Source organism: Pinus tabuliformis, chromosome 7 (genome assembly GCF_031772625.1).
Source record: "Pinus tabuliformis cultivar Carrire ecotype Pingquan chromosome 7, CPIR1, whole genome shotgun sequence".
NCBI lineage: Eukaryota > Viridiplantae > Streptophyta > Pinopsida > Pinales > Pinaceae > Pinus > Pinus tabuliformis.
In genome coordinates this window covers 1,672,427,115-1,672,455,065 of record NC_142293.1, presented here as the reverse complement: position 1 = coordinate 1,672,455,065, position 27,951 = coordinate 1,672,427,115, and positions in this window count along the sequence as shown.

Below are 27,951 nucleotides of genomic sequence, written 5' to 3'. Positions count from 1 at the left end.
TATTTTTACCTTTTGATGTTTTATCTACTGGGATAGACTAAATGGAATTAACCTCAGATGTTTTACCAAGATTTGGAGAGGTACTCAAATGAGAATTGGATGCAGTAGTTGAAACAGATTTCTTCTTTGAAGAAACTTTACTAGAATTTTCAGTCACTGACCCAATAATACTCTCGATGGGTGGTACCCCTGGAGGTTTGGAAGATGTAGGATCCATAGACTGTCTCAGAGCATCAAGCAAGAGATCATATAACATGCCAGATTGAGAATATACCTGTTAGAGTCGGTCTAGAAGCCCTCCATCAGCGATCAAAGCTCTTTGCATTTGCATAAGTAGGTGTCTCATCAGTGTCATTTCATTGCATTCCATTAGGCATGCCATAACCCTGATGGAGGAGCTGGTGTCTTTATTCCCCTCTTGGCACTGCTGGATCAAGTTGTTTCAGTCTATAAATTGTTTCAAGGTTCCTTGTCTTGTCAAAGTCCTAGGTCTAGGGTTTAGGTCCAATTTGTCTTTGAGGTCATGTCTTTAAAGGTCAATAAATGCCCAACAGGCCAGAGGGATGACTATCCAAGTTTTTCTTCAAAGATTTCATCTTGTACAGTTAATTTTAACCTTGGATTTAAAAACCCTGTTTTTAAAGACAAGGTCTTTTTCTCATTTTTGTAAAAAAATTGTAAAAATTCAAAAATTTTCAAAGGACAGCATACAACCCTGGTCCCCTTTGCCAAGTTCCTCAGAAGCTATCCCTACAAGAAATTTTCAAGGCAAAGCATCAGTTCAAACAATTTCAGGACAAAAGGAAACCATAAAGTCAGCAGCATTTAAATTTTGAAAAAGTGTCAAGTTAAAAACATTAGAAAGAGGGTTTGAGGAGAAATTAATTTGAATCAAGCCTATAAAGCCCCTCTCTCCTTCTATTTCATCATCATTTGTCTCAAAGCAATAGTGAAGAGCGATTTGGGCGATTTGGAGAGAAATTTAGCAAAATTGGCAAGCTGAGCCCGCGCGCGACCTATCAGCACTTGTGCGCGACCTATTGAGCATGTGCGACCTATCAGGGGGGTTCCTCCAGTTGAAAAATTACACTGGCGTGACCTATCGGGTGCGCGCGATGTATCAGCACCTGCGTGCGACCTGTTGGGAAATTCATCTACAAAAACCGCTAGTAAACTCCCAAACGACCTCAAAATTCTTCAAGACTGTAGGTAGGCTTCTTATCATCAAAATATTTTACTTGATAAAGAAAAATGAGCATGGAAAAGGTGTTTTAATGTCGTCAAATTGAAATGAGAGATTCATGTATATTTGCTTTAAGAATGTCAAAATGCTTGTAGAACTATGGTTTGTTTTTTTGTTTCAAGGTCATCCTTGTCACCCCACTTTTTCCCCACTTCTCTTTACCACCTCCTATATCATTTCTACTTAACCTCCCTACCAAAATATCAAAAACACCTAAAAACCCTACCCCTATTCCTAAAAATAAAGAATCAAATCCTAAACCCTACTTCCCATAATATCCTTGCAAATTGAATTGTATGATGATATGTATGTCATGATTCTTCCCCTTAACTCCCTATTTCCCTATTTCATATATTTGTCCCAATTTCCCTTCAAAGTCTCCCTTCCCTAACATTTCCCTTGTGCTGTTTGTCCCATTGAAACAACATTATAAACAGGAAAAACAGCAGGTCATTTGAGCAGAAGCAACAATACATTTCAGCCACTTTGCTCCTGAAACCATGTCAGAAACTGAAACCGACTATGAGCAAAGTGATGACCATGAGTCAACACCAGAAATTGAGATACAAAGGAGGCCTCACAGGGGTGGTAAGAGTGGACACCATAAGAGGGAGGAGCCCACCTCTTTGACCGATTTGCAGGCTTGTCCACTTGCGGTCACATGTTTCCGCTACCTCTCATGTTACGAATTTTGCGAGAGAATTTCTCAAATTCAGCATCATAGGGAATTGGCTCGCTTGTTTGTTTTGCATTTGCATAATGGGCATGTAAACCTCGGAGGGGTGGATTTTACATTGTCATCTGAAAGTATTGCTCAAGCAACAGGAATACCAAATGTGGGAGAAGAGTAGAACAAACGCAAAGTGTTGGACAGATTTCATTATGAGCCGTTCGTTAAACCTGCCTACATGAGGTCCATAACTGGTATGTTTCCTTTCAGATTTTTGAGGGATGAGTATGCTCCCATGATGAGGCTCATCATGCTCTACTTCACCTGTGAGGGCAGGTTTGCATATGTGTATTCGTACCATATTCGCTTGTTGATGCATTTCACACGTGTACGAATGATGAACATACCATGGTTCATGTGCCAGGATATTGAGAGGATGGTGCCCTTGGTGCAGAGAAGGAGCCCAGTACAGCAACATAGGAGCATTTATCATTATGGTTTGATTCAGCTTGTGGTCATGCATCAGTTGGTTCAGAAGGGTATCCCATGGGAGGATTTTATCTCTCGGGATTTTTTCATAGCATCAGCATCATCTCCCCCTGAGGTTGTTCATGAGGAGGGAGGGCCTTCACAGTAGCATGATAGTCCTGAGACCAGACATGTCAGCTCTCCTCCATTGGTCACTTATCAGAGAGGCCACAGAGCCTTATTTGCATCAGCTAGGCGAGTATTATCTCCACACCAGGTGGAAGGGGTCTCGCCTTCCTCATCAGCACCATGAGTGTTATCTCCACACCAGGAGGAAGGGGCCTCGTCGCCGATAGCAGTACAGGTATCAGAGAGGGGAAAACAGACCAGGATTGATGAGGGGCCATCAGGTGTTCCATACATAGAGATTTTGACCTTGATATCAGTTCTCCTAGTCTAGAGTCAAAGGAGATCATTCAGCACCTAAGAGCTGAAAATGTTTCATTGCAGCGAAGATTGGAAGGAGCACAATGGACGATCACATATTTAGAGCATCGCAACAAGCAGTTGGAGGATGAGCACACTCTTGATGAGTTGCAGAGGATTCATGAGGACCGCAACTTGGCTCGAAAGAGACCCGGCGATTTGGTACCCGTTGAGCGAGAGGCTATGCTTCTCCGGGTCAATGCTCATTTGGAGAGGCTGCTGGCTAAGGCCAAAAAAGATAAGGACTTGCTCAGGAACATGAAAAATCACTATTGGGCGTGAATGCACGTATGCAAGGCAAAAATGAAGGTGATTCAAGGGCGGTTGGCAAAGGCACTAAAATGACGAAAAAGGCCCGACCCCCTCCACATCTTGGCTGAGGCTTCCTTGAAGGAGCATGATATTAAATGACCTCACTACAGCACAAATATCAAAAAAATTTGAGCATTTTTGGTCTTTTATGAATTTTTGGGCAAATAACAGGTTTTTCTCCTTGATAGGTCGCGCGCCGTGCGCGACCTATTCGATAGGCAACTTCATTTTGGGAAAACTCAGCATTTCTAGATTTTTCATGCAAAGTTACACCTGCTCAGCAATTACCAAGAGATTTCATCAAGTTTTGAGCTTCCAGAAGGTCAAAAAACATGCAAAAATTGACTTTCTGCCACCTTTTTGACAAACAGGAAGCAGTCTTGGGCGATTGCAATTTTGGAGGGGCAAATTGCCACCAAATTCAGAAATACTAGTTGGGCTGGAAAGTAGACATCCAGACCTTTCAAACAAGCCCACTTTTGCCTCATTTGGACACCTGGAAGTGCCTCAAACAGAGCTCCAAAGAAGCACGACCTATCAGGATTAGGGGCGCGACCTATCGGGCAATTTTCATAATTTTTCACCTACAGCTCAGGAATTCGCCCAGCTTTGGCTAGTTTTGACTTGTGATGGGATTTTTCACCCTCTTTGATGTAATTATTATATTTTCATGTTTATATGACACTTATTTACCTATTCTAGAAGATTCATTCATGAAATAGCAAACATTTAATAAATGAATTGGTTTCCTAGCTTATAGAGGCAAGTTGTTTTGACTGCCTAGATTTTAGTGCTCAGTTTAGAATTGGTTGAAACAGCCCCTAGAAGGATGATCTCGACCCCTAGAGGCAAGGAAATATGTTAGATTGCCTATATTATGTACTTTCTTTGTCATTTTCTTGGTTGGACTCTTGAGGGAGAAAGCTCTATTGTATTATTCATTGTATCTCTGCAATTTTGGCAAAGGAAGAAAGACCAGGGTTTTGCAGTCCTTTTTGGGATTCCTGTGGTTACATGTATTGATGGTGTGCTTCTCTCTGTACTTGTAAGTGTGTTATGTGAAATCATCCTCTCTCTTTTTCTTCTGAAATTCGGCAAATGAAGTGTTAAAGTAGAATTCATGATTTCCAAGCTCTGCTTTTAAGTTTGCTTAATATCAATGTTTTCATCTGTTTAAGGAGAACTCAAGGTGATTGCTTGCTCTCCTTAGCTCCTCACCGGTCATTCCTACCCATTCACTTAATTTAAAGGCATCAATACAATCTCCTACCTTGCCCCAAAGAACCCCCTCCAAAAACTGTGTCCAATCCCCGCACCCAAAATTTCCCTTTCCTCGATTTTCCACCAAAATCCAAAAAATCCCAAAACAAACTCTTTTTATCAGTTTACTATCCTAAAATCAATGTTTCCCTATTGGTCATCTCGCCCATTGAAGATCTTTACTGAGATAGACCGGAGAGAGCCCTCTCCTGCCTCGTAGGGCTAGCTACGAGGCTAAGTGGTTTGATGTTACCTTGGAGTTTACCTTTCTCAGCCTGAGGTGAAATTTTAAGCGCTAACATACCAAATCTAAATACTGGTCATGGGAAATGGCTTGATCTTCAATCACACAACAAACCATAGGTATGTCATTGGAAAATTTATTAACGAATGATTTGGTAAACCATTCAGTTAATAACTCATCAGGTATATCAAAATTTATAAGGCAACGTCGACGTCTCTATTCATGGATATGATCAGAGATGTGGGTAGTAGTATTCTGTTCCAAAGAAGTTAGTAGATGGGTACCAGTTTCATTACAAACTCGTAATTGGAAGTGAGTAAGGAAGTTCATTGACAAAGAGTTAAAGTCTTGATAGGCACCTTGAGGTAACTCGATGCACCATTTCACAACAACACCCATCAGGGTTCGCTGGAAAATACATAGATGAATGGATTCATCAACCCAAAAATTTGATGAACACCATAAATGGTAATTCATAACATGGGCTTGGGGGTCTTCTCCATAATTTCCTTCGAATTTAGGAAAATCTCCAAGAATCTTAGTGGGAACCCAAGGCCAATATAGTGAATGGAGTATTGGGTCATTTGTGAGCCTTGACAGATCTCATAGTGCCAACATTGCTAAAAATGGGAATTTTGGATTGAAAGGAATGGGAAGCCTTTGATAAGGCCCAACTTGTGGATTCCAACCTTGTTGGTATGGGTTTTGCCCACAAAGTGGTCGATTTTGACCATAAGGAGGTGATATTGGCCCCACTGAGACATATTCTAACCATACAAAGGTGGATTTTCCCCCCAAAATGGTGGGTTTGACCAAAGTAAGGTTGATACTGAACCGTCATGGGATGTTGAGAACCATAAGGTGGATAAATAGCTTGCAAAGAGTATGGAGTATAAGCTTGGTGTTGAATCTATTGACCCTGGTGAGAAAATTGATGAACTTTCTACTGCAGGGGTTGACCTTGTTGTTGTAAGGGTTGACCTTGTTGGTACAAGGGTTGGTTTTGCTACTGTAAGGCTTGCCCTTGCTACTACTACAATGGTTGTTGATAAATCCCTTATTACACATAAGGTCCTTGTTGTACATAAAGTTGTTGTTGTTGGAAAGTTCCTTGTGGAATTCACTGAGTTCGAGGTTGGTACTGATAGGTTCAAGTTTGAAATTAACTAGATGTCCCAAATGAGGGATTTCAACTAGGTTGCATTTGGGGTCCTTCTGGTTGAGTAAAAGGTGGATTTTGAGGTTGTTGTGAGCCATGCGAAGGGTATAGTTGTTGGTAGTGTATCTAGGCCGAAAGAGGTTGTTGATATAGAATTTGGCCTGATCCAGATGGAATAGATGATCCACTAGGATAAGGTACACTGAAAAAAAAATTGACTAACTCCGGTAGAGTGAGTTTGAGATGCACTCACACAAGTTCCACTCGAAATAGTAGGTACATATGGAGGAGGTGGTTTCCCCCCCCCCCCCCCACCCCCCCGTGCGGTGGTATAGGTGGTGGCACATATTTTTCACTTAATGTAGGAACCAAGGGACCTATAGGGACATTAACTGTCCCAACCATATCTGTCATTTGTATAGGAACTCGAGAAACTGTAGTTGGTACCAGAATTTGAGAGGCCATGCTTGAAACAAATGGACCAGAAGTTGGGATGGCACCCGATGACCAAATAGGATTGTGATATGGTAAAGACACTTGTAGTTCGTTAAACCAATTGAGCCAAAGAGGTCTAACCTGATGGAAACAAAGGTTCATGAGTTTCAAGCGATGGTGGAGGTGGCAAACTTCCCACATCAGGAAAGCCTTCAAGTGGAAAACTATATTCAAAATCATCGCCAACAGTAGGACTATGAGTGGTTGAGACTTCTGGAGGAGGACCTCGAGGAGAGGTTGGAAACTCACCTTCTGATTCCATGGGTGGAAACAACTGGCGAGGGGGAATCTGTGACGATTGTGGAGAAAGCTCCAAAGGCACACCAAGATTATCATACAAACTATACAGTCGTTAAGGAGATATGACCAATGGATAAAAAAGTGGATTCGAAGGGAATAATAAAACCCTCTGTGGACTCTCAGGAATTTATGGGTCAGATTCTTGAGATGATGAGTCTCAAGGAGGAGAACGAGAACCAAGGGGTTGAATACTTGGGATAATTCCAAGTTCAAGACCTTGGGCCTCAAGTGACTGTGAAATCTCAGGATGGACTCCTTGCAATGACCCTTCAGTGTCAGAGGATGAAGGGTATATGTAAGGTGAACCTTCTGGTTGAGCCACAATGACCTTCTCTCAGAAACAAAATGAGTAGGATGATTTGACCTTACAAATAAAATTTCATATTAATCAGGAAATATGAGGGCAAGGATAACTGCATAGGTAAGTCATGTTATTATGAGCAGTTAAATTTTAGAACTTAAAAACGAGAAATAAATCAAAAAGGATTTACTAGGCAGGAGGGTTTACCAAGTATCCGTGAACCGCTATATATACCTTAGCCGAAACCAACGACTTAATGTATGGCGACGAATCTCCTCGAATGTTGTGTTTGGTGTATCATGTCTACAAGGTAGCTGACTTGGTTACCTGTGGCAAAAGGATAGAAACCTAGTGGGTTCTCCCAATATATACGTGATGGTATGGAGAACACAAGCCCGTCTTAGCGTTGTCTAATGCATAACCGTTCGGTGGGAGCATTCCCATATACTTTCCATACTAGAGTGCCTCTGATATACCCAAGAGTACTAGAGAACCTCTGATATACTTCTATATTGGAACGAGATTCAAACCTCGAGCTACAATGTAGGAAGTTAGCAACAACTATGAGGTTTATAGATGCTCAAACACGTCTCTAGCCTAGGCCTCTAAATGTTTGTGTTAAGTGTCAAATGCTCCTTAGGTTGATTTAGTAAATTTTAATTTTGTTCTTGAATTATGTTTCAATTTTGGGCTTAAATGATGTCATCTGAATCCTAGAATGAAACTATATGAGAAAATGAAACTTTTCACTTCGATGAATGTTATACTAGCAAGCAATCAAAATTCAATCACTTAATGCATCAAACAAGAGAATGCATAGAAAACATTGCTCCAATAACTATTCTTTTCCAAATGCAATATGCAAAAGTAAAACTAAACTTCACTTTCACTATCCAACATGCAATCTATTTTGAAGCAAAATGATTTTTACTTTACTAAGATGCACTTCATGCAAATGTTGTTCTCTTTGATTTTCAGATTCTCTAATGTAATTAAGCCCCAACTAAAGCAAAAAGTGAATTTTTTTATTCAAATGCTCCTTATGCAAACGATGAATCAATCAAAGCAACACCAAATCAAATCCAAAAGAACTCAATGAAAATGACTTTCACTTTTCTCTTTTGAATAGATTAAGAAACACACTCTTTTCAGTTTGCAAACCAAGAAATGTAATATATGCTTGATGAATAATAAAGATGATTCTCAAACACAAGATGACCTGATACAATTGGAAAGAAACTTTGCAAAAGAAAAATCAAAATTAATGCAAACCAATGTTTTGAATGATTTAAACAGAAAACCAAATCTAAGCAATCAGAAAATAACAAACTTAGTGGTACTTACAAGTGACATCTGACAATATAATGACCTATAAACCCCAAAATCAACCCAATTTCACTCAAACACTTGAAAGTTAAAAAATACAAGAATTTTCCAATAAAATAAGGTAATCAGACAAAACATCAATAAATCCAATCACAAAGGACAAGGAAAAGCCCTCAGGGGCATAGACACATTGGAATCTGATAGAGAAAACCCTAAATTGTTGCCAATCTTTGTGATCAATGTAGCTATTATGGCCAAACTGGAACTAAACTGAGGATGACCATGACTGTTTCAAAGGAAAACGAGCTAGAAGTGCAACTGCCAGAGAAAAAAGAACGTTGGGTGAGGAATAAGGCAAAAAAATGAAAAAGATTTCCATAAACATTCCAAACTTAGCACTCTAAGGTAGCAATCAATGATTGTGTAGAACTATACAAACTCAAACTAACTGAGAACTCCATGGTTGGTCAAACAGATCAAGGTATCATATGAGAAAAGAGGATGAAGAGGCTATAGCTTCACTAGTAGAGTCACTATTTTGTTGTGAAGGTAAATCCCCTATGTGGATAGAGGCAATCCCTATAGCCCAATGAGTGGGTCTAGCAACAAGCTAAACAAACTAACATACACTTTCCTAGTTTATGTTTAACAAATGTAGAGAAGGATAAACCTACCTCGCTTTGATGCTAATCGTTCAATCCTTTTGGAGATGACTTTGATAGTTTCATTGCAAACCCCAATCCTTACTTTTTCTTCATGTTCAAATGCCTGTAAGGAAGACCAAAGAGCTATGCAATATAAAATATCATATATGGCATACATAAAACATAAACTACTTAATAGATCAATGAGTATTAAGCTAAAATAATAAACATTTACACAATTATGGAAAGTGAACATTAGATGTATATATTAATAAGCTAAAAAGGGGAGCATACAACCTATGCCTTGATGTTGGAGACCTCCTTTTGGTGGATGTGCAAGTCCAAACAAAGACTCTTCAAGCACTACTTCTCCAGGTTAGAATGGGAATCATGTAAGCATAATCTCAGCATAGGGATGCATCAATTAATGACCAACCATTTACGGATGGAAGGGAGTTTATTTATAGGAAGGGAGAGGTAGTTAGGGATCCACAAAAGAGGGAGGAAGGTCTACATCTCAAGGGAAAGCCCATGATGATAAGATCAAGAGTTCCAAATGGGAGAGCTCGACTATATCAACAAAAACCAATATCCATTTTGTTGTTCTGAAAGGTTCTAATGCATGAAGATTCTCCTCTAGTTTGGGAAAACCTACCAAAAGAGGTTCAGCGTGAGTTTTTATATCAAAACCCGTGCTGTCAGTGCTAGTGTAGATTAGTGAAACCTATCATCAACACGAGCAGGTAGTGTAGAAAAATGTGTTGGCCCTAAAAATTATGTTTTTAATTAACATTATTCATAATTGACTCAAGGCAGTTTTTGTTTGATTCTTCAGGGAGGTTTGGGTCTATATATCATGATGGATATGTTGCACAATTATCAATGTTTTAGCACTTCGTGATATGGTATAGGAAGTGAACAGGAGGTGTGACAAAATAATGTGTAACACACACTCAGGTATATCATGCAGATACCCATAGTATCGATTCTCAGAGAGTTATGGAATTTTGTCACCTATAGAGGAAACATCGATAACATGAAATATTGCATTTATCCCATTATTAGAAATTTTCATCTTCATCCAACCTTTTGATGCAAAATGTGTGGCCATTGCACCACCTTTTGTTGTGGTATTTCAACTGCAATACATCAAACACATAAACAAATGCATTGTTAATTGATAAGCATGCATATTTATACTTGCAAAATTTGAAAATTAAGAAAAAACATGCCATATGCTGCACAATATAAATTTAAAAAAAATTAGTATGGGTGAATATGTTTGCCTAGTAATATTTTAATCCATATGCTAAATCAATTTCCCTCTCTGTAAGATTGGTATCTCCACTACATTGAAATTATTTGACCAATGAAGAAACACCATACCATGATAACCTACCATTATTAGCTTGCTTGCATCGTTCAATCCATATGTTCATCCAATATTTATTGTTTGCAATGTATAAATGTATTGCATCACACTCTCCACTAGTTGTATTAAAATAAAACAATTCACATATATTATATTAGTTACCATGTTATACCTTCATAATAATGGATTACGTAGGAAGACTAAAAATTAAATAAGTAAGATATCCATAAAAACAAACAATTCAAATGTGCTAAAAATCTCCACTATCTACTTACATCTCACTTTTCTCATTCTATCTTTCCCCAATTGGTGCCCTTCAAAATCATCAATGGAGTTGACAACCCAAATGTGTTCCAATACATTAATATTTATTCCTATTTTATCACTATATTGATGAATATAAGACATGGTTTGATATACAATATATCTCTCTACCATAGAACCCTCAAGACGTTGTCTTTATCTGGCCAACTCTTCAATGATTTCAAGTGTCTCTCAACCATCGACATTGATCTTCTATGTACAGGTCCACACTTCTAAATATCCTTGACCTGCTGTATGAGTTAGTGTTCTTGTGTATTGAAGCATGTTGAAGGTAGTTACTTTAACATTTCACACATTAGACGAGGAATTTATTTTCTCCAATACATTATGTCTTCTTTATCGATTTATTTAGATGAAAACCATCTACAAATTAAGCAATCAAAACATAGGCTTCAACAGAAAAAGAATAATATAGTACACGATGACAAGAAAAATACATGAAGTGAAAAATATGTGACATATATACACATGGATATCCACTTACCTCATGTATTTTTCAAGATCATATATAACTAGTTTGACATTGTTGTCAAAGTTATCTGGGAAAGATAAAGGTAGAACATATCGTAACAAAAATAATGATCGATCAATATTTTTTCACAAAATAGTGGGAAAAAAACAAAAATTAACATGTTTCACCAATGTGTAAAATATATATATGCCAAAATAATTACGTTAATGAACATATGCCAATCATGAGTTTTTACCCCACCTAATTCACCTTTACTTGTTAAGATATTATTTATGTTTGAACAAAATCCAATTGAAAATTTATTTTTTTCAATAACCTCTTTAACATGCTTTCTTTTCTTCTTTATCAATAACCATGGAAGGCTGATTATATTTTGGCTGTCTCCATTGCTATTTGAATAAATCACACTTTTCAATACATGGATGACCTCCTTAAGATATGAATGCATGGAATATTTATTTTTTGTCTCTTCTTCCATCTAAGATTCTGTTATAGACATTTTTGTGCCTTACAGCATGAAGCATGAAATGTCAATAATCTGAGGGATCCAAAGTCCCTAAACATGTTGTTCCTACCCCTAGAGGAACAAGGTCAGCAAACCACAGCACTGAAAATCATTTCTCCACCTGAATACACTCAAAAACAAGCTAATTCTGGATCATGTCAACTGCTCCACTGAGCATCTACGCTGAATGTCAACTGCTCCACTCTGTACCTGCGCTGAATGTCAAATCTAATGAAGGCTACATGCACTGGGCGAGATTGGCCAAGTGGCACAGTTATTCTGCAAGGTGTCAAATGCCCAGGAAGCTTCCAAAATGACACTTGGATCAAGGAATTCGCCTTGTGTTTTGTAAGAGGATCTAGATCTCCAAGTGGAAGCAAGAAACTCCAAGTGGACTCAAGAATTGAAGTATAACTGAAGTGGGAGAGGACACTAGTCAGCTTCATGCCAAGCTCAAGATGACTCATCCTTTCTCCAAAACTCCTATATATAGAGCTCTCTCATGAGGTCTAGGGAGGTTGGAATCTTGTGAATGTAAGGAAGTGCTGTTAGTTTGAGTATAGAACTATTGGGTGATTGCTTTGAAGGAGGTGAAGAGGAGATTTCTTTCTACTGGGAGGTGTTGCTAGATTGGGCCTCTTATGGTTGTAACACTCTCAGAACTTTACTTCTTCCATTAATAAAGCATTTGAGGTTCTTCTATATGCATGTGTCTCTGTGGCGTATTGATGCTTGTATATTTGATTTATTCTAATCCTTGAATCAATTATGGATGTATGCTTCTTGTAGTTTCCTTTTCTTGTGCTTTTGCAGGATCTTTGTGTAGCTGGGTCAGTGAAAGAGCAAGGAGCTGGGAGCAAGCAGCAAAGAGGGAAGATTGGATCAATCATTAGAGGAAGATAACGGTTAGTGGATCTCTTTCTCCTCTCTCTTACATCTCATAAAGGAGTAATCTTGAATAGCTTTTCTTTGATTGTTGCTGAGGTACTATCACCCTTAGAGTGGGATAGGGTCATTCCATATTGGATACTTTTCCCAACAAAAGATTCGCCATAAGGTATCTCTTACATCCTTCCCAATGTTCATTGCATCAAACAAATCAACAATTTCTAGGTTCTCATAGTAGGGGGGAGTATACTGATTTTCTCGAGATAAATTTTCATTCCTTGTGGAAGTCTCCTATCATTAATGCCTTCGTGACCTACAACATGAATCATATATAAATATATTATAACAACAATATAACCTTTCAATTAGTATAGTGAAGAAAATCCCATAAAAAGATAAAATAATCCAAACATATATTGTATACTGATATATAGACAATTTGATCCATTCCTTGAGTGACTCTATTATAATGCAACTTCCATACATGAGGTGTGATTCTCCAAGGTCTTACTCTAGTCTCTTATTTCCCATTGAAAATATGTTTTTCAGTACTTTGGTATGTATGGTTCTTAGAAAGGAAGTGTTTATACTCATCAAACACCTCTTTTCCTAAGCTTCTTGAATGATGGTATTTGATCTTAGGACCACAAACTAGATAATTAAATTTACCCTTTGTTTGAAGACTTGCAAGAGATGGAATAATTTTTATATCAATTATTTTAAGTATGCACAATGAAGGTCAAACTACTTAAAAAACACACTTGAAATAAACTTCATAAAATTAAACATTATTAAACTGTAGTGTAAATTTATAACATACGATAGAAATGTGTTAGCCCCGGGGAATCATGAATTGTCCATACAAGCATTGCATGAAATTCAAATTCCCTTTGTGGAACTACTAGTCTAGAGATATCATACATAGTTACTTTATTCCATAACTCCACTAACTTATTGATAAGAGGCTAAATACATACATTCATATCTTTTACCCATTACTTACCTAATTGATTGAACATGAAACACATAATTACTACATATATGAGTAACTAAAAAAAATTATAGGACAAAATTATAAGGCATAATTGACTATATATGAGTAAAGTAACAAAAAATATAGGACATAATCATGAAACAAACAAGACAAACAAGAAGTTATTGTGCTAAAATAAATTATTCTAAAAAAAATAATACATGTAACAATCATTGTCAACATTATGTGCTCCCTCTTTATTTACTTCCATGGAGGAATATTATTGTTGATAATAAAATGAGCCATGTCAAGTAAGTAGATATGGCCTCTCCAATTGGATTGACGCCATCAGCTACTAATGAAAGCCTAAAATTATGAATATCTCTTTTAAACTATGGCCACTTTTCCTCTATATTCCTAAATTTATATCCATTTGTAGGTATTCAAAGAACGTCATCTTCACTTTTATTCCTTACATGGTAATATACAAGTTTTTCTACTCTTTTCCACCTGACCAGTTGTTGAAGACATGGAATTATGGGAATATAACAAAGAACCTTGGGAGGCATATTTTTTATTATTTTATCTATTTGATATCCACTCTCATCACATTTTTGGAATTTGTCTTTCAACGCATATCCTTTATAATAGAGAATATCATCATTAGGACATGCATGAATAGATTGATACTCCATTACAATATATCTCATAATGGCAAGTAAATATCGGTATGTACGAGGTAAAACATTTTGTTGTGGTAACGTAAATTCACCTAATAATTTGAAACATAAATAAAATAGTATTGGTTACTGTAATTAACAATATTAATCTTACATATTACATCCAAATGTTACAAATTAATGAAAATATGCAAATAAATGTACTACCATTATAAAAAAATGGAAAAAATAATTGTTTTATCATTTATATAGTATTAAATGTAAAAAAATATATTACATACCTTAGGAGTTGTGTCACACATGTGTTTGGCAAACCATTCACCACCTTTAATTTGACTAGCAACAATACAACAAATATAAGAGATGGTTTTAAGCCTTCATAAATAGGTTCAACTACCCTCTCAAGTACAGGTAAATCAAAAGCATGGTCATCATACTGGTTGTCATCATCATCCATTCCAAGATTATTTAATGTCGCCTAGATCAATATATTTGTCCCATCTTCTTCAACTATGTTATCAACATTATTATCATCTTCTATATGATCATTATCTTGATCCTCCATATTAATCTCTAGATATTCTTTAACAAGCACGTGTACTACAACCGCCTCTTCCTTGTTGAGCAATGCCCTAGGGGGTTGATGCTGTACAATTACAATCAATAAAGTAATATTAGTATACAGAGAAAATATAGAAACGTCGATATAACAACATTTTACAAATATAATATATATGGTAAACAAGGACAACAAAGATAAAGAGAAACACAACTTAGGTGAGACCAAAAAACAAATACAACAAATCAATGATGATTCTTATGAAATTTATCAATATATTTAAGAATATGTTGAAAAAATATAAGAAAGATGTTACTTTTGTTGACATGTAGGATGTGAGAAACTTTTTGAGATATATAATCACGACCACAATAAAAAACATAATGATATTATTTTTCATTCATCATTTTAATGTCATATTCTTGATTAATGTAATATTTTTCATAATATACTTTAAAAACTTATTAATAATTATCCATAAAAACCCATGATTAACCTCTCAATCCTCTAGATAAAAATTACCACCCTAATGCCTTAACCCCATTCCCCTAAGTCCTTAAACCCCTAACCACAAAACCCTAAACCCTTAAATAGTAACCCCTTATCCATAATCCCATAAATTAATTAAACTGTAAGTCAACCTAAACCCTTAAATGACCCTAACGAAAACAATCAAATAATATTTCTAGTACACATCAACATGACAACATAGTTCAAACACCTTCCAAAACAATATTATAAAATACATTTACAATAGGAAGATAATACAATTTGTCTTTAATACAATATACATATAAACATTTACAAAAACAATCTACAATACAAAGACATATAATAAATAACTTACAAATGGATTATATTAATTTCTACCTTTAGCATGTTCCTAGTCTCTACAATGCTTTTTGGCTGATTTTATTAGAATTCTCCTTGGCCTGAAGCACTTGAAATTTCTACAAGGAAAATAACATTTTCCATCTTCGAAATCCCTTGATGTCGATCCCACATATCCTTGGTCTCCTTGAGGAAAGTTATGTGACATTTTTTGTCACCAAACTTTTAGTGATGATTTTGTTCAAACATTAACCTCAAAGTAAGCCTACAACCTTTCCAAACAATTGCAACTAATATATATAGCAACTATGTCAAAGTCATATGATGTTAGGGCCTCCACACACACACATGCATATGTATTAATATTTATCTATATATAGATAGATAGATAGATAGATAGATAGATAGATATATTATAATCATATAATATATTATTATTATTATTGTATTATAGATATTAATATGAATATATATATATATATATATATATATATATATATATATATATATATATATATATATATATATATATATATATATATATATATATATATATATATATATTATATTTAATTATAATATTAATGTTATATTTATTTTAATTAGTCAAACTGATCAAAAGCAGTCCCATATTAGACATTTTTAGCGCAAAAATCTATTAATGGTGGAATTGAACATTATGCAATGGTTATTCACTATTTGTAGGAAATTGGACAACACATTTTCATATTGGATATAGTATTGAATATTTGATGGTAAAAGAACAAGTGTTGGTTATTCGAGGACAAGAGGCATTATAGGAAAATGTCTAATAATCGTTGAGATAGGAGATTATGTCGAATATTCGACTAGTAAAGAAATTTCGTTGGATATTCCAAAGTAGTCGGGATTTTATGAAAAAAGCAAAAAAATTATTTAACTTCTGACACTTTTTCCAATTTTATCCATTCCGTCGAATTCCTCCATCGAATTTCCTGCCCAAATGTAATAGTGAGACCAACTAGGATCTTCTTCATCCAAATAGCCTTACATGCTACTTGAATAGAATCCATATACTTAGCCTTTGTTGAGTTGAGTGCTATAGATCTCTATTTCATGTTGTACTAAGAAATTGATGCTGACCCAACACTGAAGATAACTCCCAATGTGCTCTTCCTATCTGATGGCCTCCCTGCCCAATATGCATTCGTGAAGCCTTGGAGTTTCACTCAAGTTGTCCTCATATACCATAAACCAAAACACTACAATACCTCTGAGGTATTTGAGAACATGCTTTTATTCTTTACAAAGAAGCTTGGTAGGATCCAGCATAAACTGACTAACTTAATTAACTGTAAAATAAATATTGGGTCTTTTTTTCACCAATAAAATCAAGGAACCCACTAGTTGTTTGTAGATCGTGCCATTTACTGCCTCTCCTATAGAAGCATCCTCTTTCCTCTATTTAGTGGCTAGAGGAGTTTTCATGGGCTTACAATATTTCATATGAAATATTTGAAGGATATCACAGGTGTACTTCCCCTATCCAACAAATATCTATCCATATCCCTTCCACACATCTAAACCAAGGAATCAAAGCATAAATACCATATCCTACATCTCAAACACTCTTGCAAGGTCCTCCTTGAAAGGCTAGATCAACCTCTAATCTTCTATCTGTATCAAGTCATATACATATAAGAATAATATGAGAAAACTACCATCTACCAAAATGAAATAAATATTGGCATCTTCTTCACACTTAGTGAAGTCCAATCCACTAAGATAGGAGTGTACCAAGCATGAGGTTCATGCTTGAGACCATAAAGGGCTCTCCTGAGTCTACACACATGTGTCTCCTTATAAAATGTCTCAAATCCCCCAAGATGATCAATGTAGATCTCTTCCTCAAGCACTCCATTGAGGAAGACATCCTTAGCATCCATGTGGTGGATCTTCCACCCAAGTTGTTTTGCTAATGCTAGTATGGTCCTAATAGAAGAATATCTCTCCACAGGGGGGAATTTCTCCTCGTAATCAAATCCTTCTACCTATGAGAAGCACTTGGCCGCAAATATATCCTTGTACTTCTCAACACTTCCATCAACTACATGTTTCACCTTATACACCTACCTCGAGCCAATAATAGATTTCCCCTCACATCTAGGCACAATATCCCAAGAATCATTCTTCATGATGGAGTCACACTCCTCCACAATGGAATCTACCCACACCTACTGGGAAACTACCTCATCAAATGAAGAAGGTTCATAATCAGTAATTTCTGTCATGAGTGAGATATATCCGATATATTTTTTTGGTGATATTTTGTGTCTATGTAAGGAGCTAGGAGCTCCAACATGCCCTCGACTATCTTGCACCAATTTTTCTACCTCTCTGGTTGTCTCCCTCCCTTCTCTAGAATTATTTATGTGAGTGGGTGCCTCCACTCTACCTCCTCTCTACTCATCCACGTGCAGTTTCTCCACAACATGTTTTGTATTTTACTGGGGCTCTTCCTTTCAATCTATAAGTTCTTCCTTTCGAGCTAGAAGATCCTCCTCTGGTGGAATTCTCATCTCTCACTCTAGAGATCTTTTCATGGCCTTATCCTCATCAAATATGACATATCTCCTCATCAAATTCATCCTGACGGAATGTATTTAGACCAGGAAAAGATGAGGTGTCTTTGTTTATCCTACAAGTATCCTCTTCTCTACAGTAGACTCCAACTTTTTTCTGCTGTCTTTGGGGACATGAAAATATACCATGCATCCAAAAATGCAAAAGTTAGAGAGATCTAGCTTACTCCTAGAGAAATCCTCATCAGTTGTGATCATTCCAAGAATTTTGTGAGGGCTCCTATTCTGCAAACAAATAGTTCTATTGCATACTTCTACCCATCAATATAGTGGAAATCCTTTATCATGCAAGATTGCACTTACATCCCCTAGAAGGATTCTATTTCTCTTCTCTATCACCCCATTTTGTTTTGGTTTGTGAGGTGAATCCAACTTCTGTCTAATACTCTCCATGTAACATAATTATTTGAAGGCACTAGACACATACTCTCCTTCATGAACACTTCTCAGGGATTTAATTTTCTATCTAGTCTCATTTTCAACTAAGGCTTTGAATTCAACAAACTTTGAATAAACTTCATCTTTCTTATTCATCAAATAGATTTATCATTTGTGGAAAAAATCATCTATAAAAATTACACAATACTTGTGCTTTGCAACTGAGTTTGTAGAAAATTGTCCACACACATCTAAGTGAACTTACTCCAATATGGCTCCAACTCTGCTATCTCAACCTTGGAAGAAGGATTTGACATATTTTCCAAGAGTGCATCCATCACACACATTATGATGATCAAGGGTGAACTTTGTATGTCCATGGTATAGGTGTTCCATGTGCAAATGCTAGAGATCTCCCACATCTTGACCCTAAACATGTTCTTCTTTGTTGCTTAATGCAGTGCATGCATCCACCTCTAGCTTATGCATATTTTTAATCGGAACAACAATTTATCTTACTTGTCTACTAGAAACATGCTTAGGATAAGCTTTCCTCATATTAAAAACGACATCATATCCATGATCTTCAAGTACAACTACAAAGACTAAATTTTTCTTCAGACCAGGCACATACATTACACTTTTTAGGTGAATATGGGAGCCTGAATCCCTGTGAAAGGTGACAATGCCAATCCTTGTGGTACTATAGCTTCCATCATCTCCAAGTTCTATGTGTAATTGTAGGTTCTTCTCCTCTTGGATGTTGAATAAATGCTCACTTCCTAACATATGAAATGAAACACTAGAATGTAAACCATACATTGCCTCATACAATACATTGCATGCATACAATGAGGGTGAAATCCAACTTGAATTGTGATGCAAGAGCATCACCTCCTACTTCTCTTATAGGATTTTTACTAAATTCCTTGTGTTGACACTTGGTTCCATAGGCTCCATATTCAAGGTAGTGAAAACATTTAATTTTGCTAAGGTCTTTCTTCTTGCCATTGTTTCAGCTAGATTTTGCCTTACCTTGGGCCTTCTTTCCCTTGGCTTCATTTCATTTTCTTGCTATGTAAAATTTTTATTTCTCCTCATCTTTGAATGTGACACCATCTCTAGTGTCTCTTTTGATCTCCTCCTACACCAAATCATACCAAAGTCTCTCCTAATCTGGTAGCTTGTCTCTTCTATTAACCAAATTCTAATAGTTATGTTAGGTTTTCAGAAGGCCAAGGAGTGCTAATCTCACAACTTCAAATGATCCCACATTTTATCTTACTCCTACAAGTTCATCTTGAACTTGAGTGAATCTAGATAGGTATTTAAAAAGAGTTTCATTTTTACCTATGCGAATTTTCATGAACTTGTCTCTTAATGCCAATTTCATGGCATCACTTCTTCTCTAGAATAGATATATGAGAGTTTTACATGCTGCAAAAGGAGTCTCCTTTCCATGCAAGTTTGAAACCACATGATATCTAACACCCTCTAGAATAATCCTCCTCTTTTTTTGTGTCTTTCTTCCATTGAGCATGTTTGTGGGGATCAAAATCTAGTGGTTTTCAAATATCAGTTTTTGTCTAATCTAATACTCCATTGTGATCCAGGATAGCTTCCATCTTGTCATTCCTACACAAAAATTTGAGGTGACCTCCAATGTATACTCAAGCATCATCCCTGTTGAGCCAAATTATAGACTTATAATTTGTCAACATAAATCATCAACCCAGGGCAAGTAAGCTTGTGAGATGATGTGCAAAATAGATACAGGCTTAACACCTTGAGTGCTTACTAATCAAACCAGTCAATCGTACACAGAACTAATGCCTCTTTTATAAATCAAAATTTGGCAGCAAAAGGCTATGGAGTGGATTTAAACATCCCTCTACAAAACTTAGTATCTCTTATGTTGATTAGAAAATATAAGAAATCAAACTTACAACAATAAAGGAATCAATTTAACAATGTAGATCAAATCTTTGATTAAATGGAATCAACACATTAATATGGAAACTTAATCATTCAATCAATAGAACATTGCTTCTGAAATGTCAGATAGAGTACATTAGTTATGTAAACAAATCAATACTGCATAAAATAATTTAAAATGCACACACGATACAACTAAGGGAGTTGTGAGCAAAGGGGGACCTCCCTCATTCACAACCCCTTCAAAATTAAAAGGGCTTGCTCAGTAGAATAGAAAAAACATAAAGTATTATATTAATCTGAAGTTATTACAACCAAGTACAATCTAATATGTGCTATCAGCAAACCCAACCCAACCCCTTGCAATATAAAATGTAAATGAATTTATACAAGTTTGAAAGCCCATATTTGGCTCGAATGAGGAAAACTACTAATCTAAGCTAGTACTTATCAATACTGGTACAGACTGTCAAAATTAGCTCTACTGAGTCTAATCCATGACTGAAAGCATGGATTAGACAAAATTTGTTACATAGTTGGAGTTTCTCATGTGGCCAATGAGAAGAGGTCTGCAAATCTAGATAGTTTCGATGGTGGATTTGAAAAATCAATAGGATAGCATCCATGTATGATGAATTCCCCACAAAGCCCATGTTCTCATTTGATTTGGAAGTGAGTGGAACATAGCTAACTAATGATTTTGTTGCAGGAAATCCGCATCTGCAGGAATTTCAGAGATTCTGGAGGAAATATGACAGCACAAGCTGCCTACAGGAAATTGCAGGACTGTTTCGAACCAAAGAAAATCTACATCCGATTTCTAGATTAGTTGGAATGATAATTCAATAAGGAAACAACTAGCTTAAGGAATACTTAAGATTAAGGTAAAATGACACTTTTTGTGCTAATTTGCATACCTCAAGCATATATCACCCTTTTGGACAAAACCTAGATGATATAGCCAAAATAAGCACAATTATGGGTCAAGGAGAGTTCAAAATGGGAGAGGTAAAGTCTAGGAAAGCTGTCAAAATTAGGAAAAACGGGGTCTCAACATCTCCCCCACACCTAGCTTCATGCATGTCCCTTATGCAAGAAAAAATGTTGCACTCTACAAAAAAGGAAATCATTCCTTGTCCTACTCTACAACTACTACAACCAATTGATCCAATTGGTTCCCACTAGACTCTGTCGGAATCTGACCCTTGTATAATTGATTTTTCTTCTTCATATGATCAATCTGAGCCTACTTATTCTTCATGATTCGAGCTGCCTTCTGAAGCCATTCCTCGTGTTCTTTCTAGATGCGTAGGTTGTTTTCCTTCAAATTCTCATTCTTCTTCCTCAAATCCCATTCCAAAATAGTGAGATCAATGATAATCTCCTCTAATTCCTGTAAAGACCACTTTTTCTAGGGAGTTACATCCCCTTCATGATGTCCTTGGGACGATTGGGGCATACTAAGGTCCTCTTGTCCTTGATTTTATTCTATTGTTTCATCTCCACTTTCATGCAGCGAGGGATCCTGGAAGGAAATTTCCTCTCCACCAATGAATTCAGCTAACTCTACCTTCTATTTTACTTTAGGCGAGTCGTGAAGCTTTTCTTTCTTTTTATCAAATTTCTTGGGCAGTACCCCCCCTTCTACAGTGTCCTTTATGGCCAGCTTGACAGCCTAGCTCCTTGTGAATCTCTTGGAGGGGGTGGAAGTGCCCTTCAACTTAGGCTTTTTACCTGTAGTCTCCCAAGTCACCACCACTTCTTCATCATTTTCTTCCTCCCTTGTCTGTGACCCACGGGTCTGTGGCTTCTTCCTTGGTTTTTCTGTTGGCTTTTCCTTCGTAGGCTCTTCAGAGTCTTCATCCTCCACAGAATAATTCTCAGTAAGAAAATCCTCCCACGTCTTCTTATGATCCTTCAAAACCTCCATTGGGATGATTCTTACTAGCCCATGGTGATAGAGGTTTTCCTCCAAATGGGCTACCCTTTCATTAGCAGCCGTCGACATTTTCATTAAGGACACCTTTAAATAATATGGAAAATTCAAAGGTTTATCTTGAAAATGTGTGAGAAGCTGAATGTGAAATAAAACACAAGCCCAAAGCAACCTTCGCATGTTATATACTCCAGTAGGAAAAATAATAGGTGTTGATACTTACTTCTCAGGAAGGCCCGTGAAATCCCTTTTCTCCAGTCAGGGTTTGAATTCTCCTTCCGGAGAAAGGAAATGCACATACCCTTGTTGAAACATTGATTATTAAGCCAGCGTAACTCCTCCTATGGAATTACGCATGCCCAATCCACCAAACCCTCTGTTAATATGAACTGGACGTTCTCAACTTGTGCTTTGTCACCATTCAAATTCAAGGCAAAGGACTTCATAACCTCTGAATTGTGGGCGTTGAATTTTTGAAACAATGGTAACCACCATGCTTTCTCCAGTCTCATTTTACTGCGAGGGTTGGATTCCAACAATGTAGGGCCTTGTAGCTCAAATCGAATAGGGGCACGAAGTTTTGACATAATGAAGGACGGGAGCGACATGATGAATGCAACTCACATAAGTGTTGTGCTAAGATTTGCAATAGATCGCTCGACAAGGGAGGGTTAAATTGGAAATATCAGAGAGCACAGAGATTTCGAGAAACAGGTCATGATCATGATTATCATCATGATCTGACCTACGGAAGGATATCGAGAGTACAACCACCGGTCATGTCAGAGTCATTATGATTAGGCATGGAGCTTAATTTATGATGCAACAGTTATGGTTGCGTTTTTCTGCAAGGGTTACCGTAGCTTAAATCATACAAATTTTTAAATTAAAGCAACAACTACCTCTTACCTTAAGTGTCATGTCATTGGTTGTACCTTACTGAGCTTACCTTCCAACGGTCCAGTCCTTGGATCATGTTTGCTTGATTCTTGAAATGATAACCCACTTAAAAATTAAATCAGATGTATAATCTCATAATTCATGACCTCCACCAATAATAAAACTGTCATTACTTTATCAAATAATTTAAACTAATGTTCTGTCTATGACTTTTGTTCTTCAAGAAACCCAGGACATTGCTACAGGAAATGGAACCGTGACTGCTGAACATTCTACAGGAAATTCTTCTACAAGAGAAACTGTTTCTTCCCTGTTTATCTACAGTTCATTGCACATGAGTAAAGGTGTTGATGTCAAATGTGCAATGATCTCATTGGATTACCAACCATTAAGGTCAACTGTTAACCAATGTGAGGCCCATCACCATTAATGAGAGTGAGGACCAAGGTACCCTGATGCATCCTATTGGGTGTGAATTTATGAGTTGTTGTCAAACCCCCTATAGGATCCAACAGTCAAGGAGCTATAGTGATTCCCCATTGCTGCTGGTGAGATAGCCTGTCATTAGGGCATACAAGCTTCAAGGCATCATAAGACTTTGATCTTATACCCAAATAATTTGTTGATGTCGATGGGCCAAGATTGTTGGAAGGAGGGCCTTAAGAAATCCCACACTAGTCCAACATGAGCAATCCAAAAATTAACTGAAAAATCAAATTTATTGAGAGGATCTCAAAGAACCTACTGTGATCTAGGTGGATCTCTAAACACAGTGGCATGGAAAAATCTCAAAATTCAATGTGGTGGAAAGGTGATGAACTTGAAATTAGATCAAAGTGCTCATTGCCTTGATTCTAATGGTGTGAATGACACTCTAATCCAGGTCCGGATGAAGAAGATAGAGGTAGTCAAAGTTGGGTTGAATTTTTGATGACTAGGCATGATTAATGAAGGCAAAATTTGGAATTTTTCAGGTGGACGGAATCCGGCCATCGTCGGCTAGATTCTAGAAAAAAATGTTGGCTTGTTAAAAAGACTCCTTCGGCCAAAAACTGAATTTTCAAAAATGCACAATTGGTTTTGATTAAACAAAAAAAATATTAAAAAGGGGTGGCAGGCCACCAACCTCGCCACCCCAACCCATACCACATGAAATATATTATATTAGTGGAGGGGCGGGTGACTACCACCAGCCCCTCCCACGGAACCAACAATAAATAAGCGGGGTGGGCGGCCATGACCCTGCCACCCCACAACCCACATAACAGAACTACCATATTAGTTACATAGAATTTGGGTGGTCTAACGCTTGGGGCACGGACCCAACCCATTCGAAAAGGAACTACCAACGTACATTAAGGTGGGCTGGCCCTTGGGGTGTGAGCCCAGCCTCAACTACCCTCTAATAAAAGACATGTGGTTAATTTATATGGTAAAACATGAGGGGCTGAATTTGATCCCCAACCCCTCCTCAACAACTCTTCAAATTTACCACTGCGCCACAACAAATTGTTGTGTAATATACCCATCATTTATTATTTAAATGCCATTTATCAGTGCGCCCAGGCAGAGGAGGCAGTGCACGTAGTTCGAGGAAGAATTTTGAAGGAGGGCTGAATTTTCACTTTATCAAAATTTGACAAATTTTATATGGATTCAGCACTTCTAGACGCCACGAACACAATGGTGCTATCCATTTCCCCATTAGAGTTCTACATTTTTCTACCATTTTTCAGTATGGAGGTTGTAGAGCATTGGGAAGGTATGTTTTAATAAATAATTTAGTGATGTTTTAAGCAATAGTTGTAATCTTTTCTTTATTATAAAGTAGGGTAAACGCAATAAGAACTAGTCCAAAATGATCCAATCACTAATAGTTGTCTTCTCTACGCAGGGAAAGGTAAAAGCAGGAAAGCGCAACGCAAAACGAGAATTTGATGAGAAGATAACGGCTGTCCCTCCAATTCTAAATAAGGTTCAGACCAGGTCGAGTAAATCAAGGAAGATCAGTCCGGAACGAGATGAAGGACTGCCAGTTCGGAAATACAGGCCAAGTAAAGGAAGGCGTTAACAGTTTAGTGGATCACTCAGGATCTTCGATCCTGAGGGATCGCTATGTTCAATCATTTTGTCGTCTGGAGAACTTCGCCGTTAATTGTATAAAAGGGGGGCAGCATTGGAAATGAAGAGGATTTATTTTCTGTATCTTTAACTTTCTGTTCACGGATTTTACTGTCAGTTGAACTCAGACTATTGAGTCTATCTGAAACTTAGTTTTGTACTCTCATTGATGAGTTAATATAATATCTTTGGTGTTAATTTCTCCCTGCGTCTGAAGTAGTTTACGACAGTGCGCCATTGGAAGCTTCGGGCCCGGCTCCAACGGACACTGGCTGATTGTACCATTACAATTCTGCTTTGTGTGGTTTGTTTCTTATAATCTGTTATGATTGCATGTCGTCTCATACTTATTCATCTGTATTTTTCCTGTTATAAATCTCTGTAACAAGTTCATATCATACTTTCAGGATTCTTCGCATACTGTTGATCTGAGTTGTTTGCATCAATTACAGAATTCATAAGTAGAATATTTCAGCTACAGGTGATTGGAGTAATGGATTATTGGTGATTATCGCAGATCGTGTATATATGATTGACGTTTCCTGTCTTTAATGATTTGCTGTTCCATTTGATATGTATATGATTGACGTTTCCTGTCTTTAATGATTTGCTGTTCCATTTGATTAAGCTGCAAACTTGTATAAACGATTGCTTTCCTTTTTGTATGTAAGTGTGTGCCAAGGATTGGGAGTGTTGACCTCGCGAGACTTAGTTTTTGTACTGCCGTTCCATTTACTGCCGTTCCTTTTATTGCTGTTCCATTTCTGAAGTTGTTGTTCCATTATGTTTTCTTGTTGTTCCTTTCGCTTGCATTTATTGAAGTGGCATGAGAGGAGGGTCAAGGCTGTTGTGAGATACAACAGACGCTATAATGCTCCCAGATCATGATCCATACTCCTTCATCAGTTTCTAGGGGGATAGGTTACTAATTCCATACCCTCGACCGACGAAGTTGCTGCGTGTGTGATTTCTTTATGCAAAAGTAATTTAGCATTAGCATCCGTTTACTCTTGTATTCTTTAGATCTATACTACGAATCATTATCCTGACAAATAACCTCAAATTGAGATATCCTTTGCAATAACAAAACGCTCCCGGATTGACTTGTAATGTGAGATAACTAGAGGTGAAAAATACCCTTGTTACAGCTCCACATTTTGGCGCCGTTGCCAGGGAAGGGTATAGCCATTTGTCTTTTAACAGGGTAGTGTGCAAATCTGTTAGGGGAGAACTGGATCTTAAAAACGGAAGGTAAGAACCTGCGTGCGGAGCATGTGAAAGCCCTGCTCCACCGTCCGCTTTCCTAGCAGAATTGATTTAGTAATTTAATTGGAGTGCATGACTAAGCAGAAAAAGCCAAAAAAGAATCAAAAGCCTCCATCCAAAACCGAAAAAGCCAAGGGGTTGGCGACCCTTGGACGAAAGACCTTTATAGACGAAATTTATAAGAAAGCCGACTCTCAGCCATCAGTAGGTTATAGGAAAGTAAACTCTAAACAACCTGCTAGTTCCCTTCAGGCCTCAGAATCACCATCTGAAGCCTTTGCTGAGGTGCACAGTCAGACAGAGGAGCAGGACTTTCAAGAACTTGACAATTCGACTCCTGGACTAGTGCATGAAGGAAATTTTAGCAACCTTTGCGAAGGAGAAGGAGAAACAGTGGAAATCGAGGAACCTAGATCTCTTATTGAACCAAACCAGCCTTTAAACAGTCCGGATAAAGGAAGCGCTACAAAAATCCTTGTTGAAGGAATTCATTCACCTCAGACAATAGGGGCCATCATTATCCCTGATAAAGGGAGTGCTGTAAAAACACTTCCCGCTAAGATTACCCCTCCTCAACCAAGGGATACTCTCTTAGAAATTCCTGAAGATTACTGGCATATATTTGATTCCATGGCGCAGAATCAGCCAAATACCCAAACCTCTACTTTGCAATATCCCATAGTGGATTCCGCTGTGAATGCACCGATGAAGGCAATTCCACTTCAACATATCCCGACGTTTCATGGACTCACATCAGAAGACCCTGATGCGTTTTTATTCGAATTTGATGTGTTATGCAGGGGATACGATTACACCACCGACCCCCAGAAGCTAAAGCTGTTTCCCTCTACTTTGAAGGGAGCAGCTCTGAGATGGTTCATGGGTTTAGGTGGTGGAGTCATAAACAATTGGGAAGAAATAAAAGTGGCCTTCTTAAAAAAATATAAGGATTACTGTAGATCAAGAGAACTAAAGGATGAAATCTTTCAAATGTCAGCCAGACCAAACGAAACTTTAGAAGAATATGTAGAACGTTTCCAATATAACTTGCAAATATCTCCCTATGCATCGTTACCTCTGCCCGATAACGTGTTGAAAACTGCATTGATTAGAGGTATGAAAGAGCAATGGATTGAAACGTTGAATATTATGGGAAAAGGAGACATTTATCAGGAAAATTTTGCTGACATCATTAATCTGTGTATCAGGAGCTCAAGATGCAGCACAAGGATCAAACCAGCAGAATATGATCGCTGCACTAGAGACAATAGAACATCAATAG